Source organism: Melozone crissalis, unplaced genomic scaffold (genome assembly GCF_028551555.1).
Source record: "Melozone crissalis strain CALT ecotype California unplaced genomic scaffold, PUWL_Pcris_2 ptg000013l_1, whole genome shotgun sequence".
In the NCBI taxonomy this organism is placed as follows: Eukaryota; Metazoa; Chordata; class Aves; order Passeriformes; family Passerellidae; genus Melozone; species Melozone crissalis.
The window spans coordinates 39,218,293-39,233,510 of NW_026535791.1; positions in this window are offsets into that span (position 1 = coordinate 39,218,293).

Genomic DNA, 15,218 nt, shown 5'->3' on the forward strand with positions numbered 1-15,218 from the left:
CAGGACCAGGACTTATTTTTATATTAAAAAAAAAATGAAACCCAAAAAATCACCATAAACCCTGTGGAAATCTAAGTACATATTCAAACTATGTTAAAAATATAACAGTAAGAAAGTAATTTTAGGAAATTTCCCTGTATAATTAAATATCTATCACGTGCATGCACGTATCCATCTTTCTGTTCTCATGACTCTCTTACTACTGTGTTACTAGTGACTGTATTCAGCTACCAGTACTTGTTCTGGTCATGTTCTTTGTTGTTAGAATAAGATTCTGTATTTTTGAAACCTAATCTATCATGTTAGAATTCCCCTCAAAATAGTGAAGTATCTTCAAAAAGTGTCTCAGAATAAATCAATTTCAGTGAAAAAAAATGAAGAAATTGCACAAAATTAAGCTATTCTCAAAGCAATCTTTGTATTTTAATGAAAACTAAAAATGGTACAAAATTTTTGCAGTCCTAAGAAAAATATGACAATGAAAATAATAAACAAAAAAATACAAATTTAAGATTTCAAGTCACTATAAGTAAGGTTCTAACCTTACTTTTTTTTCTTAATTGCTTAGAGTGAAACTGTGGTTTTGTAAGGTTTTATTGATTTTGGGTGGGTTTCTTTTGGGTTTTTTTTACTAAGGACGAGTTAGAGGGTAGGGTGGTATTTTTTAAAAATCTATTTTTTCTCTTTTAAAACTCTAATTTATCTGCCACAACTCTTAACAGTATTTTATTAGCTTATAATTGTTTTAATGCATTCAGATATCTTTCTATAAACATAATGCTTCACAGGGACTGTTACTTTGGCAGACTTACAACTGTGACATCAACTATTTTGGTCATATCTGAGCAGTTAGAAGTTAATAAAAAGCACCATGAATCTAAGGAACATGACAATGCTTTAGCAAACACAGAGAATAAGCTCAGTCTTTGTGTTTGATGAGTCAAAGGCTGTCTTTCTGAGTCAAACAAATAAAGTAATACAGATCTGTGCAGCATTTGTGTAAGCCTTGAACACAGCACTGATCATGTCAAACTGATACTTCAGAGCTTTGAGAAACATCATCCATTTTCAAGCACAGGAAAAGTGGAATTGAAATAATCTTTTTTTCCTTCACATAACGCAGGAAAGTTGAGTTAGAAGTTACTTTTGCAGTCAAAAAGTCAAACCCAAAACAAATGGCCATGAAGGTTAAGGTTTGTGGCTAGACCAAAGAACAAACACTGATACTACAAGTATCTGCACAATCCCAGCCTTACAAGCACTCAGAGGTGAATATGACATGCAGCATTTTTCAGGCTTCTGCCATAGCAACTGTAAGTCACAAGGATATTTGGGAAAATGTGACTAGACTGCTGACTCATCCCTGGCCTTAGATTGCTCTGTGAAGCAAGATGTGAGGAAATACTGAACATAAATTGGTGGATGGTCATGTGGCATAGTGGAGCTTGGCAGTTTTAGGCCTGTGGTTGGACACGATCTTAAAGGTCTTTTCCAACCTAAAGGATTTTGGGATTCTAAAAAACACCCAGAGGTAGTTGTTAGCATCACGAGGAAAAGCTGAATATCATGAGTGGGTAAGGGGGAGTTACTTGAAAAGTGACTCAATTTTGTATGAAGTTGAGGGGGAACACTGGGAAACCTTCTGGAGAGCAAAAATTTTTAAGGCCAGTAACCTAGGCAACCATACTAGTAATAACATACAAGGATGAGATCACCAACCTAACAGTATCAAAAATATTTAATTTTTTACAGATAAGAAAACTTGGACAAACCACAATTTCAGACTCATCATAGAAAAGCTACAGCTGGGAGACATCTTCAAAGGTCAAATCCTTATGCCCCTTCTGCCATGTGCAGAGACATCTTTCACTTGATCAAGTTGCCCAAAGCCTCATCCAACCTTTTCTGAAACACTGCCGGAGATGAGGCATCCGTAGCTTCTCTGGGCAACCTGTTCCTATGCCTCACCACCCTAACCATAAAGAATTTCTTCCTTATACCTAATTTTAACCCATCATCCTTAAGTTTAAAACCATTAATCCTCTTTTTATTGCTACAGGGCCTGGAAAAGTATCTCTCTCCATCTTTCTAATAAACTCTTTTTTATACATTGAAAGGCAAAAACAAGGTATTCCAGAGCCTTCTCTTCTCCATATTTAACCCAGCTCTCTTCCTTTTTGCATAGCCTTCTGATGATTAGCATTCTGATCAGCCTTCTGATCATTTTCATGGCCCTACATGGGACTCACTGTAACATGCCCAGAACTTTCTAGCACTGGAGACCCCAGAGATGGATGCAGTACTCCAGGTGGAGACTCAGCAGAGCAGACAAGAGCGACAGAATTAATTCACCTGATCTCTTGACCACACTTCTTTTTTATGCAGCCCAAGACAAGGTTGACTTTCTGGTCTGCAAGCACATTTGTTTCTTTCAGCACATTGTATGATTCAAGTGTTTCAAACTTCTGCATCTTCCTAAGAGGTGATATGATAATTTTCTACTATTGGCAGTCTCCTGCAGAGTAGGCAATTTGTTCTCTAGAAGGGATACCATGGTTCTCTAGAAGGGATACCAGGGGGTTGGTGAGGAATTAAATCTTATCTGTGCCAGTAACTGTAGGTGCAGATATTAGATCCAGTAAAGGCATGCAAACCTTTTTGGAAAGACAATCATAAACAAGCAAACAAATAAATTACACAGGATAAAGGACTGAAAGATATTTCCTAAATATTAGTTCAAGACATCCATAAATTACTAATTAGATTGGTTTAAATCTTGAATTAGTTATCTACTACTAATTTAGCAAAGTTGAGTGAAATGGATCTGAATCTTTTATTTTGCGTTTAAATTCAAATTTATGCTAATACTGAGGATGTCAAATATAAGAAAGCAGTAGTACTTTCAGCCTAAGCACTAAACAAAATATTTTTTGCTAAAGCAATTTGCATTAAAACCTGAAAGTAAAACTAAACAGGCAGTAGTCATGAAGACTGGAGAAAGAAGTTGCAAATAAACATGTGAGTAAATTTCATGCTTAACTTACTAACACATCAATTGCAACATGAACTAAAAATCTTATAGAGACTTAGAGAATAGGTAGACTAGTTTTGCATTCACAAAATCATGTAAAGCAGATTAAATTGTACTACTATTGTTCACATAGACTGTAAAAATGCTTTAAAAAGTGACACACAAAGAAATATGGAAAATCAGGATGTCTGAGACATAAAAACCCAAAAAAGAACAAAAGTGGACAATCTCTTGCAAATGTGTACCCCATAATGTGGAACATATGTGATAGAGCAGTCTTAAGAGACTTACTGAATCAAGTAAGCCTTATGAAAATTCTAGGAAGTAGTCCAAGCTAGAGGAGAGCAAAAGAGTCCAAATGTTTTTTCGGATCTGTGTGGGATGAATCTATGTTAAGATACAAACCCGAACAGCAACCAAAGGTAGACACTGATTGCTTCCTAAATGCTTGTTTATAAATAAACTTAAAAATCAACAAATACAAACAAAACAAATCAGCAATTATAGATAGAAGGAAGTAATAAACTTAATGCCTTAAAGACTATCTTACAATTCCTTGTCACTGTATAAAATATTAAAGTGCTTTCTAAGTAGTTGAAGAAGAAAGCAGCTCTACTGTGTTTGCCTTATTTCTTAAGGAAAGGATAACTGTTTAGTCATCCTCTATATCCCTGGGCACTGAATACACCCTCAGCAAGTTTTCTGGCAATCCCAAGGTGTGTGGTGCAATTTACACTCTGGAAGGACTGAATGGCACCCAGAGGGACCGTGAGAGGTGGGTTTGTGCAAACCACAGGAAGTCCAACAAAGACAAGTGCAAGATCCTTTACCTGTGTCAGGGCAATCCCAAGCACAAATACAGGCTGGGAAAAGAATGGTTTGTGCCCTGGGGAGAAAGAATTGGTGGTGTTGGTGGGCGGAGAGATCAACATGGGACACAAGTGTATGTTTGCAGCCCAGAAAGCCAACTTGGTCTGCATCCAGAGCAGCATGACCAACAGTCTGAGGGAAGTCTCAGCTCCTCTACTCTGCTGTAATGAAACCTTGCCTGGGATGTTGTGTACAGCTCTGTGGCCCCCAGCATAAGGACATGGACCAATTGGAACGAGTCCAGAGGAGGGCCATGAAGACAATCAGGGGGCTGAGCATTGCTCCTAGGAAGTCAAGCCAAGAGACATGGGCTTATCCAACCTGGAAAAGAGCAGGCTCTGTGGAGACCTCTTAGCAGCCTCCCAGTAACCAAAGGGGGCCTGCAAGGGAGAAGGAATGGTACTTTTTATAAGGTCATGCAGTGATAGGACAAGGGGGAATGGCTTTAAACTGAAAAAATGATGGGTTTAGTTCAGATATTAGGAAGAAGTTCTGTACTCTGAGGGTGGTGAGGCATTGAAACAAGTTGTCTAGAGAATTTGTGGATGCACCATCCCCAACCCTGAACAGAACAAGCTGGATGGGACTTAGAGCAACTTTGTCCAATTGAAAGCATCCATGGAACTTGGAAAATAACCATGATTGGCAGATATTTTTCCAAAAGAGGCCTTACTGCAGTTTGGGGAGTTTTAATTAATGCAGTCTTTCTAAGATTTTAATTTGCTTTTTTTCTTGTTCTCTTTTTTTTTTTTCTGTCTTATATGTGGTATCACATATAAGACATGGTGAGAAATCACAACATTTAAAATTAGAAGATAATAATTGAATTTTTATAAATAAATATGTTGTTATATGTATGCATTTCTAAATTTCTTCAAACCTTTGGAAGCCCAACATACTATTTCAAATATTTTATGTAACTCCTTATACTCTTTAGACACCTTATAAATCAATTATATGTGATAAAGAATGAACTGTAATACTAGATTTATTTAACATTCAGGCACAATCTTTTGTTTCTCTACTTTATGCAGTTTTTTTCACATTAGGGTCTGAAACAATTCTCACTGAAACAGAAAATAAGTGATTTATTTTTCTTGTTTGTTGTTGATGCTTTGGCGGTTTGGTTTGGTTTGTTTTGAACGGACTCAAAGGTTAGACTAACAACTGAAAAAGAAAGGAGGAGCTTTTGCCTACAAGGAGGTTGCCAAGTATGTCTGAACATTATGGTGAATGATCATCACAAAACTAATGTGCTTGGATAAAGTACGCAGAGAAGGAACATCCTGAGCTGACAGAAGACACAATCTACACATTCTATGAGAAACCCCTCATTTTTGTTCATAGCCACCTTCCTCTCTTAGAGTTGAATATGGATTTTACAAAAAGCTGGCTTTTGAATGTTCGTGCTTAGAAATTATGTGGAAAAATGGGAAAGAGGGAGAGCAGTGCCTGGGAACCTGTAACTGAGACTGAACAGAAAAATAACTTTATGCATGAAGAGTATGATTTAAGAGTATTTCATGCTCATTCCTGAAGACTTACAATCTGAATCAGCCAAAAGCTAGTGAGTGCACATTGTCTTTCTAAAATCTATTGAACCTCCTTGTTCAAAGTTCCTCTAAAAAACTTTTTGTTGTGTTTTATCTAATTATCTAATAAATTATTACAACAAGGGAGCTCATTAAATTCAGAGTAAGGAAGAAGGAAAAGGTGTTGCTAGAACTTAATTAGCAAGATACAAAGATACCAATTAACACCTATAGCTCCAGAAAAGGAAAAAGTTTTTCATGCAGCATACTAAAAAATACATTCACAGCTGGTTACACATATTTAAGTGGCATGAAACTAATTTTGGTGCTAGTGTTGATACTAAGTAAAAAAGATCATGTAAAGAAAAAAACAACTTCCCCAGGGTAGCAACCAAGATTCTTTTTTATTGGTATGAATACCAACTATTTAGCTATTCAGATTAATGAGAGAGTAATTAGGAAAAAATTGTGCTACAGAAATGGCTGAGAATGATATCATCTCTTTTCTACCAGATGTACCACACTAATGCATGCCAATAATAATTAAAATATACAGTTTGCAATTAACACCTCTGACAAGCTAGAAAACAATTATTTTCTTCTAAGATAATAAACTGACTGCTAGGAATGAGACCCGTCTTAAATATAGATCCTTCTTCTCTTACTCCTGTTTTGAGTGATGCTATGATGAGATCTAAAAGGTCATTGAATTTTAAGTAACAGAGGGAACCATGTAGCTCTATAGATTCAAAGTAAGTATGAAGAACCATAATCTATAAAGGAAGTGGTTATTATTTTTCACATGCTTTCCAATCTGTTAGATCTGTTTCTGAAATTAATAAAGAGATTTAAATATGTCCATGTTAGAGCTCAAACTAAAACAAGAATATTTTAGGTTGTACAACAACCAGCAAACAGGTAGCCAGCAAGCAATACTGTCTTCAGGGTGCAAATGAAATGCAGCATTTTTACAGAGCTGAAGCATGGAAGCCTGCAGGATGTTTCATTATATCCATTAAGGATTTGGAACAAACCCATCCCTGAAGGAAGAAAGAATCAAACACATTTTTTGAACACTGCAAAAAGCTTGCTTTTCCTTTTCAGGTGTGGCAGCATGTGCACATTTGAAAAATAAATAGTATTTTTCTATGGATGAAGGAGGGAAATCTCTATTTCTTCTGTTGAAATGGAATACAAGTAACACCAGACTTAAAATCCATAAAATGGAAAGAGGAATCTAGACTATCTGAACGAATAACTGTCTTGCTTAGGAACTAGAAGCTTAGAATGCTTTGTCATTCAAGATCTGTCAGAATAAATGGCAAAAGCAGAGACAATGTTCCAAAGTGAGTGTCTAAGAATTAGGATATACAAAGTACAGAGGCTAAGAGGCCACATTTACTTGCTCATTTGTGAACTCAAACAGTGGATGCATTATTTTCTTAGTGTGTTGCAGGGTTTCTTTGAAGGGTTTCCTTTCAGTGCAAATTTAGTTTGCACTTGAAATCTTACAATACACACTTGAGCTGTGCTGCTGTTTTCCTCAAAGCAGTTTCCCTCCTGGTGAAGCAGAAGCAAAGACATCCAACAGGGAGCCATCTGTAGATCTCTCCTTGCAAATTGAAAGCAAGATCCTCCAGCAGTTAGCACTCTATATTTGTGCAATTCATGCCTAGAACCCGCAGCTGTCATTAGCTTCGTTGACTTAACTGTGAAAACACAATATGGATGTGTACTCCAAGAACTACAAAGAGCCATTCAAATTTAAGTTATGGTCCTTCCTTTTACATGCAATAATAGTCCATAATGTAGATGCAACTGACACCAGATCAGCTCTGACATACTAAAAATTAGGCAATTTTGGGTATGCACTACCCAATAGATTTTTATTACTAGGGAGCCAAAAATTAGTTTTAACTATTAATTTAACATATTGCTTCTTTCTATTTGGCCAAGACAAAACACTACCTCATCAGATATTTTTTAATCATGCAGTCTTAAGTTTGGCTAAGCAAATTTGCTACAGTTTATAACAACTATTTAAGCCCAAGCATAGGATTCATATGCCTTCTGATATTTCTGAGGATTTGCTGTATCCTGTTGACATTCTAATGGTTGCTTCAGAAGAGTGTTGAGTATTGTGTCATATTGACAATTCCTGCCATCCTGGGCAACCTAAACTGACACCAAGTGTGACAATTCAAGCATGTTAATTCCATGTTAGTGTTCTTGACTTAGAGAGATGAGAGACGAATCTTGCCCCTATGAAAAATTTTATAGAAAACTTAATTCATAAGGACTAACCTGGGATTCTCAGATAACACAAAACTTAGTTAATTTCTTTTGAAATTAAAGAAAATGAGTAGTTTATTTTAAAAGACCAATCCCATATTTAAAATCTCATAAAGCCCAGAGAATTCAAAATTCACATTTACCACCTCTCAGAAGAATGTTGTTTGCATCAAACATTTACACCAAGCTCTTGTCCATATCATCTCTTGTCTCCCTCTCTTTTCCTAAAATAAAATTTTTAAGTTTGCAATAAAATTGCAAAGCAAAGGAAACATCTTTTTTCCTTGTGTACCTGAGCAATTGGAAGAAAACAAAAAATAAAACTTAAGAAAGGAGTATACCTTTCACCAACCGGAATTGTTATATTATGATTTAGTAGCACAACAATGAAAAATTTAGAGAGGAACTTAGCAAACAGCAAATTATAATTCTGAAAATACAAATAAAAGATTAATTTTGCTTTTTGCTGAAGTTGTGACTGCTTATTTAAGTTTCTCTGAGATTTGGTGTTGAAGAATACATCTGATGAAGGTTGCTCAGTTGCAAGCTAGAGATGCAGACTGAGCTCTGGGTGGAGCCTTGAGAGACAAGAGGCTGTGACTGAAAATCCTTTGGTTAAGGAAGGTCATGAAGACCAGTGGCACCAGCCAGATGAGTGGACACTGAGTGGCACCTCTGGAGTAAAAGACAGGAGGAAGAGCAAGACTTGTGTGCAGGCAAACTGTGAGGGTATAAAACCCCAGGAGTTCTTTTGTCCTCCCTGGAGGACAAACAGCTCAGGCTGTTTGTGTTTATGCACCATGAATAAATGTCTTTATGGAATGAGACGTCTCAGACTCCGCTATGGCAAACCTGGGCTCAAAATGGTGGGGAAACCTGGTCAGACTGTGCGAGAGTGTGATGTGTGGAAGGGCTCCCATCACTCCCTGGAGCTGCCTGTTCTGAAGGGGCTTCAATCCCAGCAGCAGAAGTCTCTGGCCTTGGGAGTGTGACTACCAGCGAATGTCATGAATGGTCAGACTGGGAAGTTTCCTTAAGATGAGTGTGTCTCAAAGAGACAGACATGAAGGAGAGTATTTAAAATAGAATTGCAACCAATTAAGCAATTCCAGCTGTTCTGGATAGTCAGCTTATATAATTCTCTCACAGTGGGTATTCTTTCAGCTCTAGGTCATGGTAGAAAGCTTCATGATTCAGTGACTCTTGATTTTTCAGAATAAGCTAAGTGAATTGCAGATCATATGCTCTTATAAAACTACAAAGGACAGGATATATCTTTATTGTGCAGGCAGTGATGTCAACTTTCTGGCTGGGGTAATAGTTAAAAGATTAGAAATGAACAAATATCTTTTTAAATGGGACCAAATCAAGACCTTTTCTCCATGGATGCACTTTGAATTGCAATTACTTCAGCAGTTATTAAGATATTTCAGTAAAAAGTCTGAAAAGGATAAAAGAAATAATATATTCCTAACTTGACCTAAAGGTTTTGAATGTTTTTCAATGTCTTCATTCTGAATAGCAAAGGCAGGTTTATCAGAGCTAATTCTAAGAAGGAAACTAAATTTTTTAAAGACCTAAAGTGAATTTAGAACTTTTTCATCCCAACAATATTCTTTACCTATTGTCATATCCTCTTCTTACTGTTCCTTTGAAAACCAGATGAAATCCCCTGTAATCTACCTTCTTGACAAACTCCAGCACAGATACATCTTTATCTTATTCCTCTATCTTCCACAAACTTTTCCAGTTTTTTGTTTGGTTTCTTTTTTTTTTTTTTAATATACAGTTGACTTGAAATTGGTCTCAACAATGTCAATTCAATGGCTGTTGCATGCTTTCTTATATAAAACCCCAATGAAATTTAGTAAGCTGTAGAAATCTTGACCACTGCTTCTGCATCATCAGCAATTCATGTAGTGAGTTGCATTCATGCCTATTCTCAGAGACAAATTTTGTTTTGTTTGTTAAATAGTAGTTTTAAGTTTTCTGCTCCCAAAGAGATCAAGCCACTCTATCAACTAGCTAGCAAAACATAGACCAGGTGATTGCTTACTAAACATGACTCTCTTTTTGTCCAGTTAAATGACGTCTTTCTGATTTCTCTTCTTGGGTCTACAAGTTTTCTTGAGCATATAAAGCTATTTTTTGCCATAAAATAGAGGACTTCACAATATATTGCTCGTTTATTCATCAGATATTACATGGGACACAGACAAAAAGGGAAAGTCTGTAACCCAAAAGAACGTTTCAACTAAAATTACTGGTGAAATTTATTTCACTAAGTGACATGTAAACCTTACTAAAATATAAATTACTTTGTCTGACAGTTGCAAGCACCTTAAGTAGTTTTCAGGGTTCATTTCTTCTCGACATAGTTAACTGCGAGATTGAAGAATTTTCCACTGCTTGTGGTCTAGACAATATTTTTTTTTACAAAGACTTGGCCCTGACTTGAGATCAGATCTCAGACTCAGGAGATTCAAGGTCAGGACCTGATATTAGTCAAAATTTCATTTTTAGTATTGGAACAAGTTTTATTGTAAATGTTCTTTTATGTCCCTAAGCAAATTTTGTTTACTTTTTGCATCCTTATACGATTGTTGGTAGTCATAGTATTATGAAACTACTCTACTTTTTATAGTCCTTTTAAGTGAGTTAAAGAAAAGGACGAAATTCCACTCCCAAAGAAATTTCTAAGAAATTGTTGTTACAGGCTTCAAAACCTATAATCAAAACAGTAATATTAGCAACACATTCTGACCAGCATTATATAAGCAGTAAACAGATGTTTGCTAAAAATAAAATTTAATAATAATGTGGAATACCTATGCAGTGTATTGAAATAACCCAAAAGAAATGCTAAGTAATAATTTTTAAAAAAAAGGTTGTTTTTTAAATTTTTCTACTTCTTCCTCCCTAACCAGGAATTTCGGAATACAGTGTTATTACTAGCTAACATAATGAAAATAAACTTTGGACAATAATTTGGGCTTTTTAAATATAGTTTAACATAGTGTATACATACTTTATCTCAGCGCATGTATGTAAGACCACACACTCTCCTTTGATTTTTCAGTACTTACATTCTCTATACTGTATCATGTCTCTCCTGAAAATCTTTAAAGCATGCAAAGAAAAAAAAATCATATTTTTAAAGAAAAAAATCCAAACTCTTTTCTCTTATCAGAAAACCAAAACCCAGTTGCTTTTTGCTAGCAGTGTTCACTGTTTCAGTTTCCAGATGCATTTTTTCCTGAGCTCATGCTCAGATAAGAAATTGTGCAAGAACTCATATTGTGCCATGGAGTCTCAAAACTTTCTATCCATATCAGAATCAGCTGCTTTCATGCAACCAGCTGTAATCCCAGCACATATTTATATTATCTGCTCTTGAGTTTCGGTTGGCTCAATTCGTGATCTGCAAGTGCACAGATGTGCATCCCTGCTGGATGACAGTGGTACCTCTGAACTTCAAGGGAACTGCTGAACAGACTATTAGGATATGGTTGTCTTTTGAGTGACTTTGGATACTCTGCCTAATTCTCCCAGTCTTTTTGTATATGAGACACAGAAGATCCAAATCAATCCCATTTCCTTCCTACTTCAACCTCTTTTTGGAAGTGGGGTATATTCAGTATATCTGTTATTAAAAAGAAAAATAAAACATACAACAAGAAAACCCATTTTCTTCTTTTCAGCTTTTTTCTCCCTGAGGCTGTAAGCTCTTCTTCAACTCTTGAATTATTTTAAATAATGTTTTGGGAAGATTGCAAAATACAGTTCCTATAAAACTAACCTAGCCTGACTAATTTGCTAACAAAACACAAGTTTCCACTCTCTATTTATACATCATTATCATTGAAATGAAGCCAAAAAATGATAGTGGTTACTTAGCTGCTCAAAATAAATTACTTAAATTCTAGCCATAAATTTTCAGCCGTATAACTGAGGCTAATGTGATAGGAAATACAGCAACTGGGATCCATCAACGCCTAAATTGCTTTTGTAGACAAAGGGAGAATATTTGTTCTTAATGTTCCAATGTTCTGAATTTTACAATGTTGTCTGACCTACTCTGCATTCTGATAAAGTTTTAAAACCTGACTTTTACCATATTGGAGTGAATCTAGGAGACATTATAGAAAACTCTTGTGTGGTCTAATGTTACATAAAGCTCAGTGGATGCTATCTCTATTTAAAAGACTTCAATCAAGAATTTAAGCGTTACCAAATATAAAAATAATCTCCTGATTGATATTCAATTTTCTTGTTTGGGTGAATGAACTCTACATGATCTGATGTACAACTAATCTCTACAGCTACAGTATTTAAAATAATTTAAAAATCTGGCAAATGTATATGTAAAAATGTTGTATTTAAAAGAACATTAGAGATAGATTTTTTTCCATCTCTTACTTTTCTGTGGCTATATTATTTATGAGCTACAAAAGAAGAGGATGAGGAAGAAACTGGATGCAAAAGAATGAGCTCTATCACAGTCTTATTACTTGGATTCTATACGTGAATAAATTCATTAAGAACTTTGAGTGGTAGGAAGGACAATGGATTTCATTATTTTGAATGGCTTAGCATCAAAGTGATGGCAACAAGGGGAAGAAAATCTGAGTCTTCACTATTGCTAAACATAGTATTCCTTACATTGCGTGTGAATTTTAAAATTGGTAGAAGGACGATTGGCTGATTCAAACCACACCAACACCACTGTATATTGCCAGTGTCACATCTAATATAACTGTCATACGTTTCTTACTCAATGACAAATGCAAAGTTTGAACCCAAGAAGGAATAATCTCTTTCAATATTACAGACAGGGATGAACAGATTGAGGAACAGCTCTGGGGAAAGAGGGTGGTGGTCTTGCGAAACTGCAAAGCTGGACGTAAGCCAGTAGTGACCTCTGTCACAAAGTTTCAAGTCAGTCATAGGTCACACCTAGAGTGCTGTGTCCATCTAGTTTTGGAAGGACAGGACAAATTTCAATGAGGTTTTCAGAGGCCACCAAGTTTGAGGCTGACGTGAATGCATGGGTCTTGAATGATTAAATCATCATCTCCTAGATTTACTTACCATGTTACCACGCTCCAACACCATTTAGATTTCTAAAGACTTCAGAATAATTTGTTTTCTCTAAACCAATTTGTCTCTTGTCAAACTAAGATTGCAGTTTTACAACCACCTGGGGAATAAGTGATCCCATTCCATAAATAACAGTCATCTGCATAATACGTACTAAGATGTCCCTGTAGACTTTAGATATTGTATATGAATAGAAAGATATAGACTCAGTTGAGAGATTTATGCAAGAGAGAGTTCAGTTGATATGTCTAACATTTTGTAACACAAATCTTTTCATAATAACATACAGAAAAATCTGTATAAATATTGCAGATGTTAAACAAAAAAAAGTAAAAGAAAACACAACTAAATGGATATTTAAACGATGGCAACATTTTCTTGGTATCAAGATGTCCAAAGTCAGGAATATGAAAATATTTGTTGTTGACAAGACATATGATAGCTATGGAGTAGTAGAACAGCCTGGATTGAAAGGAACCTCATCTGGTTCCAAGCCCCCTATTGTGGGGAGGAACATCTTTCACTAGGTTAGGTTACTCAAAGCTTCGTTCAACTTGTCCTTTAACACTTCCCGGGATGAGGTATCCACAGCTTTTTTTCTCTGGGCAGCATCTTCTAGTGCCTTATCACCCTCTCAGGAATATGAATAATATGAAAAATGCAATTTTCTAAGAAAATATGTGGAGTATATATATAGTATACACATAGTGTGGCATAGATATGAAATTCCAGATTTGGCCCTTTAATTCTCTTAAAGGACTAAGGAATTTGGATTTTGTGTTTCTGTTTTTAAACTATATGTTTTGCTGGGATAGAGTTAATTGTTTCACATTAGTTGGTGCAGGAATAAATTTTGGATTTTTGCTGAACACAGTGCTGATAATATAGAGATGGTTTTGTTACTGCTGAGCAGGGCTTACACAGAGTCGAGGCCTTTTCTGCTTTTCCTACTGCTGTGCTGGCAAGAAGGGTGGCAGTGAATGGGAGGCTAGGAGGAGACACAGCTGGGACAAGATGAACAAAGGGGTATTCCAGACCCTTTGACCTCATGCTCAGTGTGCAAAGTGAGGAGTGCTATGGATTTGTACAATCCAGCTGGAACAGCAGATCCCTCACAAGTTCAAGGTCAACTGGGAGCTGATCATTCTCACAGTCATGGTCCTCCAGCTCAGGGCACTGAGACCCCCTTGATCTGTCATGCATGATGAAGATGCAGCCAAAGAACGTGTTAAACTCCTCTGCCTTGTTGATGTCCCTGTTTGTGAGTTGACCATGCTCATCCCATGAAGGGCCTATATTATTCTTCTTCTGCCTATTGCCATTAATATGTTTCAAAGAAACCTCTTTTTATTGTCCCCTGCAGTGGACAAATGGCCAATGTCAACTCCAGTTGAGCTGTGGCTCACAAATTTTTCATTGCAATGGCAAGCAGCATCTCTGTGGTCTTTCCATGTCACCCTACCTTGCATCCACTGGGCATATACCTACATTTGTGCTTTGCTTCCAAGAGGAGATTCCTGTTTAGCCAAGACATCTTTCTGCCTCTCCTGCTTTATTCCTGACATTTGGGAATTGCCTGGTCCTGTGCCCTTAGGAGATGAAGTTTAAAAAGTGATCAGCACTGATGGACCTCAGCATCTGCAAAAACATTTTCCCAGGGGACCTTACTCTGCTAATTCCCTAACCAGCCTGAAGTCGCCTCTCCTGGCACCCAGAGCTGAGGTTTTGCTGACACTTTTCCTTCTGTCAACAGAGATTATAAACTCTATTTCTTTGTGGTTATTGTGACCAAGGCGGCTGCCAATCTTCACCTGGCCCACGAGATCCTCTCTGGTGACAAGCAGCGGACAAGGAGGGCATCTTTCCAAGTTGTCTCCTTTAGGACCTGTTACACTGAAGTTAATAAGAGTTTCTTCAAATGCGTTAGTGAGTTCAGACTGTAACAAATCAACAGTTATGCTACCCTTAAAGGTAGGCTAGATTAACAAATAATTCTGAAAGCATCTAAAATTCTCCCTTGCACTTCTAAAGTTTGAAAGCAACAAAATAAGAAATTAGCAAAAAAATTAAGCAATAGAATGTAAAATAAAATTAACAAGTCATTTAAATAATAATTTAATAAGAACAAATTGAAATAATTTCAGAAATAAAATTCAATGCAAAACACATTTGATAAGCACTCTTAAAAGGCATGGGATAAGAGAACAGTGTGAATGGGAAATAGAAGAGGCAGAGAAGTGTAAGACCACTCAGTTTTGTCAGAAAAAGGGAAATATTATGGAAGAGAATTTAACATAATATTTTTTTTAATTCAGTGAGTTTACTTTGTTTTTCCAAAGAAGGAGAAAGTAGCTAAACAGTGACCCTGGTAGTTTGGGGTATTTTCAGTTTTC